At 59.8% G+C, this 7,395-nt stretch overlaps 1 protein-coding gene across 2 annotated transcripts in view; it reads right to left on the minus strand.

The window, feature by feature from the left end:
• Positions 1–6,208: 6,208 nt before the first annotated feature.
• TSPAN9 (tetraspanin 9) overlaps positions 6,209–7,395 on the minus strand; it is a 228,849-nt gene continuing 227,662 nt past the window's right edge. For both annotated transcript variants that reach the window (XM_027769674.1, XM_014585670.2), the window contains one exon: positions 6,209–6,787. The gene's annotated coding sequence lies outside the window, so the exon portion shown is untranslated. The remainder of the gene's footprint in view (positions 6,788–7,395) is intronic.

Consider the following 7,395-nt stretch of genomic DNA (forward strand, 5'->3'; position numbering starts at 1 on the left):
GCTCCGGTGTCTTCTCGCGCATGGGGAAACCCCAGACCGCCAGTTCACCATGTCCCTGGCAAGCGCTGCTCCTCGCTGACCGCTGTGGCAGGCGTGTTAGGAAGCCCTCTGGACACCAGTTCACCATGTCCCTGGCAAGCGTTGCTCCTCGCTGACTTCTGTGGCAGGCGTGTTAGGAAGCCCTCTGGACCTCGTTTATGCGAACTGACCCGGCCTGCTCACGGGCGCCATTGGCTCCTGGTTGCAAGCACCAGCCAGGCTGCGTGGCCTCCTCCGGGCCAGCTGGTGGTCAGTGGTCTCACGGGATCCCCATGAGCACACCCCACTGGTGCGCCCTCTGCAGGATGTGGAGAGAGCTCAGGCGCTAGGAGCTTCCTCAGGTGAGACCACGTCCCTCCAGGGTGGTAGGGCCTCTTCACCTTGCACTAGCTCGTGTCCTCGTCCCCAAGTCCCGAGCCGGACACCCTCTCATCTTGGTGCAGAGACAAGTCCTTGCTGAGTACTGGGCCACCGGTGCAGGGCTGAGAGGGAGCGCGTGTTCTGTGTCTAATGACACAAAACTCTTGTTCTCGGGCCAGCCCCATTGCCTGGTAGTTAAGGAAGTGGGACCCCACATGGCTGCCCACAGTTCGAGTCCCAGCCCTGGTGGCTTGGAAAACATACCAGGCATGTGTGTGTGCACCCTGAATCCCAACGGGATGGAGAAGTGGAGATGCAACTGGTAGCATGACCATGCCCCCTCAGGCGTGTGGGCGCCTTCTCCCTCTCCCTGTCTCTCATGTGCTCTCTGGAGGAGGAAAAACAAAACCATTCTTTAACTCACTCTGTCTAGGAAACTTGCTCGAGGTGTTTTGGGGAGCCCGAAGAGGACCTGGGCAAGCTGGGTTTCCAGGGGGCCCAAGACAGGACGATGAAGTAAGGGGAGGCGGGCGGCTGAGAGCCCACCTGCAGCTGATTCGAACCCCAGGGGACCTGGCCGCTGGCTTCACCTTACAAGGCGTCTCCAGTCCTGCCGCTCCACTGTGTCTCTGAGAGGCGCTGGCAAGGCTGTGCTGCTCCTCGGACAGTCCCAGCAGCAGCCCCCTGCATGTTAGTGGAGGAAATGCCCCGAGCTGGGCGTGTCCACAGCCCACACCATCGCTGTGTGTGTGCGCGTGTGTAGGCACACCGAGTCCCCACGGAGAGACGAGCATACTCCTCGCCCCTCCTGCTACAAACCAATGGTGTGAGGACCAGCCCAGGAGCCGTGAGCCTGGCAGGCAGGCAGTGGCTACGCGAGGCTGGGGACGGAGCGGCTGGCTGTCAGCTGCCACCCCCACCCAGCAGGCACGATTCCTCACATCAGCCTGTCACCGCTGCCTCCCGGTGGGCACCTCCAGCTGGGGACGCTGGCTCCCACTCCTGCTTCTCCTTGAACCAGCGAAGCCGCCCTGGGGAGGGAGCATGAAGCCCTGACCTTCTCAGGGCCAAGTGCACGGAGAGCCCTGACTTCCCTCTGAGACCTGTCTGACAGTGAGGAGCGGGCAGGAGAGGACGCTGCCGGGCCCAGGTGTCCCAGCCTTTGCATGGGGCCGGGGGCAGAGCAGAGTCAGGCTGAGACCAGCCCTTTTTACCAGCAAAGCACAAGCCTATCGCTACCCCGAGGGCATGACAAGCCAGCCAGAGCCAGAAGGCTGGAGGAGTGCCTTGGCTGGACTTCGGCAACACTGCGACCAGCGCAGGAATCCCTTCTTCGGCTGTAGACAGCCCCACACTGGGGCAGAGAGCGGATGCGGTGTGCCCGGCCTGACTTGCTGACTGGTGAATACGAAGCGAGGTCCTTCCCGGAACTGGGTTCTCTTGCCAGAGAAAAACAAAGAAATTCCGAAATGATTGGGCATCAGCCGCAGGCTGGTGGTTAAGGGAGCTGGGTTCTCCACGGCTGGCCACAGGTTGGATCTCAGCCCCAGCAGCCTGAAAGACATGCTGGGCACAGGGGTGCACAGGACAGAATCCTGACAGGGTGGGGAAATGCAGGAGACGGGGCTGCACGTAACCGCGCCCCAGCGAGGGGTTCTTCTCCCTCGCCCTCTCCGTCCCTCTCCAGCCAGTACATGTACCCTCTGAGAGCGGAAAGAGAGAGAAGAAAGAGAGAGAAAGAAAAAGGGAGTGAGAGAGAAAGAAGGGGACGAAAGAATAGGGCCAATAGGTGATGTGGTGGTTGGGGTGCTGGATCCCACATGAACAACTTTGGGGTTCAAGTCCCAGGCCTGCTGGCTTGAGAGTCATGCCAGACATGTGTGTGTGCATGTCCCAAATCCCAGGAAAATAGAGGAGAGGGGACTGCAGTCTGGCCATCCCCAGTGGGAGGCGATTTCTCACTCACCCATCTCTCTGTATCTCTCCAGCAAGGGCATACCCCCTATAGGAAAAAATCTGTTAAAAACGAATATATTGGGATTCCAGAGTCAGCGAGGGAGTGTTGAGGGGGGATAGGGAAGGAGCGTCCTGATGTCATGAAACTTCAGAACACGGCTACCTCTCACCTTGACCATGGGTTGGGCCAGCCCTGCTCTGGACGTGGGGTGAGGCTGAGTCCCAGACTCTGGAGCCAGGAGACCTCTGGGTGACAGGCATTGACTGCAAGCCCAGCCCAGTGGGCCAGCCACCACAATCTGCCCACCTGCGCACACGGGGTCACCAGGGGAAAGCGGCCGGAGCCCCAGGTTTGTCCCAGCCGGCTCTCCATGATCCCAAAGTCTCTAGGGCACAGAGAGGAAGGGGCAGGAGGGTGGGCAGGAGTCCCGCGGGGGAGCGTCGTTACTCTTCGTTAGCTTAAGGAGGCCACAGTCCATCTCGCAGCTGCCGTTAAACTCAGCAAAAACGGGATGGCTCAGTCGATAGTCTGCCCATCTCGCTGAACGCTTCAAGAAGAGGCCATTGCAATGCCAATAGTTCCATGTCCAAAATGACATTTACTTAATCCGGCTTCCCTCTTGCTTCTGTGGAGTATTGAATGGTGCTGCCGAACCTGCCCAGAGCGAAACCGAGGCCTGGCAGCTTGTCTGCCCGGCTTCTCCAGGCAGCTCACTCCCTGAGAGAGCTACTGCCCTTCCCAGAACCGCCCCCAGCCCTGGCTTTCAGCCTGGGAGAAGCTCCTCCTTGGGGTCCTGCCTTATTTTGACCACCCAGAATCAACCAATTTCTTTTTCATTTTCTTTCTTTTTTTTTTAGAGGTTTTTGTTATAGGGCGTGTGCGCTCGCAAGAAAGAGACAGACAGAGAGACAGAAAGCGAGAAATCACCCCCCAGGGGGGATGGCCACGCCGCAATCCCTTCTTCTCCATTCTCCTCTCAGGATCTTAGGCACGCACGCACACGCACCTGGCATGAGTTTAAGCCACCAGGTCCGGGACGCGAACTGCTGTCAACTACATGGGAGTCCAACGACATAGCCATTATGCCAACTGCTGGTTCCCCAGATACAACCAATTTCTTGCCAAGCACCTGCCCTGGCCCAGGAATAAGCAGGATGCCTCGAAGCACTTTTCCGTCATCTTCACAACAGCCCTGTGACATAGGTGTCACCCCCACCTGTAGATGGCAACAGCCCTGTCATGTAGCTGTCACCCTCACCCTGCAGATGACAAAAGCCAGGCAAGCTCAGTGACCGTCCAAGGCTCATGGGGGACACCAAATGAGAGTCCTATGACTCTGTCCACGACACCATGGTGTGTCTCCAATGTGAGCATGCGGGTACAGTGACGGGAAAGTCTGGGCCAGGACAAGCCCAGATGGCATTCATGAAAGCCCCCTTGCCAGCTGCGACACTCGGTGCAAACAGGAGCGACGGGGTTGTGCCGGCAGGTCTCTGTCCATCTCCTGCTTATGCACTGAGGCCACGTGGTGTGAACAGTTAGCTAGCAACCTGTCCAGGGCGAGGGTGTCACACAGAGTGAGTGGCAGTACACTCCTTCCTCCAAATCTCATTACCCACCAAGGCTGGTCGGTTTTCCAGTGTGTCCCAAACCCACCCCACTGACACCCCCAGCAGCAGCCTGTGTCTGATCCCCCTGCAGCCACCCGTCTCCCCTCCGCCCACCCCCACACCACTGTCATGCCCACGGCCATCTTTCTAAAGGTCAGATCTTGGCTTAGAGCCTTTCCATGGCTCCGTTGCCCTCAGCCTTGACTCCCAACTCTTTAACCCATTCCCCGGGTTGGGGCTGGCGGCTGTTGTCTGCACACACTCCCTCTCCCCCTCTGTGCTCCAGCTCTGTAGACCCGGGCCAAGAGGACACATCAGACAAGCACCTCCGTCCGCCCCTGCCACATGAACCCTTCCTGTCCTCAGCTCTGAGCTCTGCTGTCACGTCCTCTGGGGGTCCTCACTCCTGTGTCAGCACCCAGAGACATCGGTGTCAGCATGGAGCTGCAAACTCGTCCTCGTCTGGAGTCCCCTCTAGATGTCTGGCTGTGAGCGCAGGGATTGGGTCCGTGTCGTCCACACTGCAGTCTAGGTGCTTGGCCTGAGTGCCTGTTCCCAAGGCTGGGAGTGAACAGCGTCTTGTCTCTATGTGGCCCCATCAAGGGCTGGCCGAGTTCTCGCTGGGCACCACGCCTGGTTACTGCCGCTCATAAGCCAGCCTTTCTCAAACCCAGCCCTCTCCTGAGCACCAATGGGGAGGCAGGTCTCCCGCCACATCGCACAGGATGGAGGTGTGGAGGGATCCCCGTTCATCTCGGCCACTCCCTCCCAATGCTAGGAGACTCTAGCATCGCCATCGGAAGTCCTCGGAGGACAGATGCTCAGCCCCTGCCCCGCTGTCCTCTCTAGTCCAGCTAGCATGGCCTGCCTCCCGTGGCTCGGCTCATCCAGCTGGAGCTCAGGGCTGAGAGCAGGCTGTCACATCCGTGGCCCTATGAGCCGCAGCATAGGGACCAGCAGGTGTCTGCAGGCTGCGGGTGGAGACAGGTGCTCCACCCGACTCCCACAGGGAATCCTAGGTTGTCCTCACTAGGGGTTAGACCTCAGCCATGACTTTTTTTTTTTTGGACAAAGGGTGTGTACACTTGCCAGAGAAAGAAGAAAGAACCCACCAGTGGGTCCTTTGCCCTCATTCCTCCTCACCAGGATTTTGGGCATGTGTGCACTTAGGCCTGGCTGTTTTTCACGCCACAGGGGCCAGGACAAACCGCAGTTAGCCCTGTGGGACCTGGCTCCAGTGCAGTGCCCAACCACAGTGCCGTGGGGCTGGCCTGGCCATGACCGGCCCTGATCCCATAGCCACGAGGCCTGTAGGTGAGTCTCCTGGGGGGGGCTCTGAGGGACCCATTCCAGCTGGACCTTTGACAAGGGTCCTCTCAGAGGAAGGGCAAGGTTCCAGGAGCTCTGGGACACAGCAGAGTAGGGTCCCCAAGCTTGGTGCTCTGAGACAGTCCGGTGCCCACACCTGCCTGGTCACTCTGAGGAGGAGGAGTTTAAGGAAGCCCAACCTTCTCCGTCAGCTCATGGTGCAACGCATTCTCTGTCCCTGCCTGCACCCAGGCCATGTGTACAGCAATGACACAGGACAAGGACAGAGTCTGGGCTTGTCTCATCTGCCATTTGTCACCATGACCATGACAGCCACGGAGAGCACCAGCCAAGGCAGCCGGAGACTTGAACCGCGGTGAGCAAGGTCGGGGCTCAGGGCTGCTCGGCCCCGCTGGCCGTCCTGCCTGACTGCTTCTGCACCTCCCAGAGGCAGTCTCAGAGCCATCAGAGGCGCTGCCTGGGCCAAGGCAGCTCCTGAGGTCCCCCTCGACTCCTGGAAGGTTGGCAGGCTCGAATGAACCCTGAGGACAGCAGAGGGACTGGGAAAGTTCAGCACCTGAAACTCACAGCCCTGAACCCTGTTAGGCCTGTTCCCGACCCCTCACACGATGCACTCGGCAACTCTGAACTGGCCATCGGCAACAAGTGACAGGCAGCAGGTGTGGCAATGGCCCGTCCCGCCGTGAATGGCCCGCTTGGACTTAGCCCTGGCCGAGGGGCAGTGAGCCACCAAGCAAAGGGGGAGGAGCTAGGGAGCCTCGGCGCCCACACACAGCAAGGCCTGAGACCCCTGCCCCAGACGTACAGTCCATGCCCTGGGGGGATGAGGTCCCAGCTGTGGCGACTGCGTGAAACCAGCCCCCGCTGAGACCGAATGAACAAAACACACCACCGAGAGGCAGCCTGCCTGTGCTTTTGCCACATTATCAGGTTTTATTTAAAAACATGCTAAAAACATGGTGTTCCATAAAGCCAGGATCAGGATGGAGGAAATGCAGATATGCATCGCAAGCAGAAAAATGCATCTGAAACCAACAGGTGTGCGCTCCCTGCTCTCCCGTGCTGCCCCGAGGCGGGCAGGTGGCCCCGCGCCTCGGCGCTCTCTCGGGCAGAGGGGCCAGCACCGGCCTGGACTACGGTGCAGTCTCACTGTGGTGCAGGGAGGACGGGCCGCGGTGGACTCTGAAGGGCTGAGACAGAGAACCATCCCCAAGCACCTGGCACCCGGCGCCTGTCCTATGCCATGTCCCCGCTAGATAGCACCTCCACCAGTGGGTGGGCAGGGGGGCTGGAGAGGAGGGACAGTCGCTCCGTCCACCTGGACTGCTCTGGGGCCACCTAGTTCCAATCGATCCAGGACACCTGTAAGGAGTGTCTGGGTGGGGTCAGCCCCCTTGCCGGAGGGAGAGCCCAAGATGCGGGTCCATGCTGGCAGGGAAGGGGTGACGTCCACAGAGCTCCGGGCGTGGGTGCAGGGGCACTTCCCTGACACCTGCTCCCCGCCGCCTGCCTTTGGGTGGTTCCCGACCCTGTCCGAACACTTGCCCTTCTGAGATGGCCCGAGGAAGGCCGGTCTAAACCGACAGCCCCTGAAGTCGTGCAAACACAAGGGGGCCGAGTCAAGGCTGTGAACCTCGCTTCAGACGTAACTGAACTCACACCGACGTGGCCAGGGAAGCTGAGGGTGAAGGAGGTCGCTCAGTGCAATTCTGCCCCCGTGAGATCACAGCTGGGCTGACCTGCACTGCCTCGGACAGCGTAGCCTCCCAGGGCTGTGGGGACCGTTCTGCAGCATGGGCGAGAGGCCGGAGACCGCCACCCTGTGCAGGGACACTTTCACCCGTGTAGACTTGGCCACGTGACTAAACAGCCAGGCACAGGGTGGGGCAGGAAGGCAGTTGGGGACCTGCGGACAAGGCTCTGCAAACGGATGAGCTGGGGGCTAGCAGAGGCAGGGGACTCTGGGAAAGGCTCCAGGGCCAAAGGACACCCTGAAGCCATCCGGAAATAGCAGATCGCCAGGGAGCGGCTGCACGCCCCCATGCACGAGGCTTTTGCTGTCGATACTCACAAAAACTAAAAATTGCATTTCTAGGCATA

Source organism: Tupaia chinensis, unplaced genomic scaffold, assembly GCF_000334495.1.
Source record: "Tupaia chinensis unplaced genomic scaffold, TupChi_1.0 Scaffold150288_1, whole genome shotgun sequence".
Classification (NCBI taxonomy): domain Eukaryota; kingdom Metazoa; phylum Chordata; class Mammalia; order Scandentia; family Tupaiidae; genus Tupaia; species Tupaia belangeri.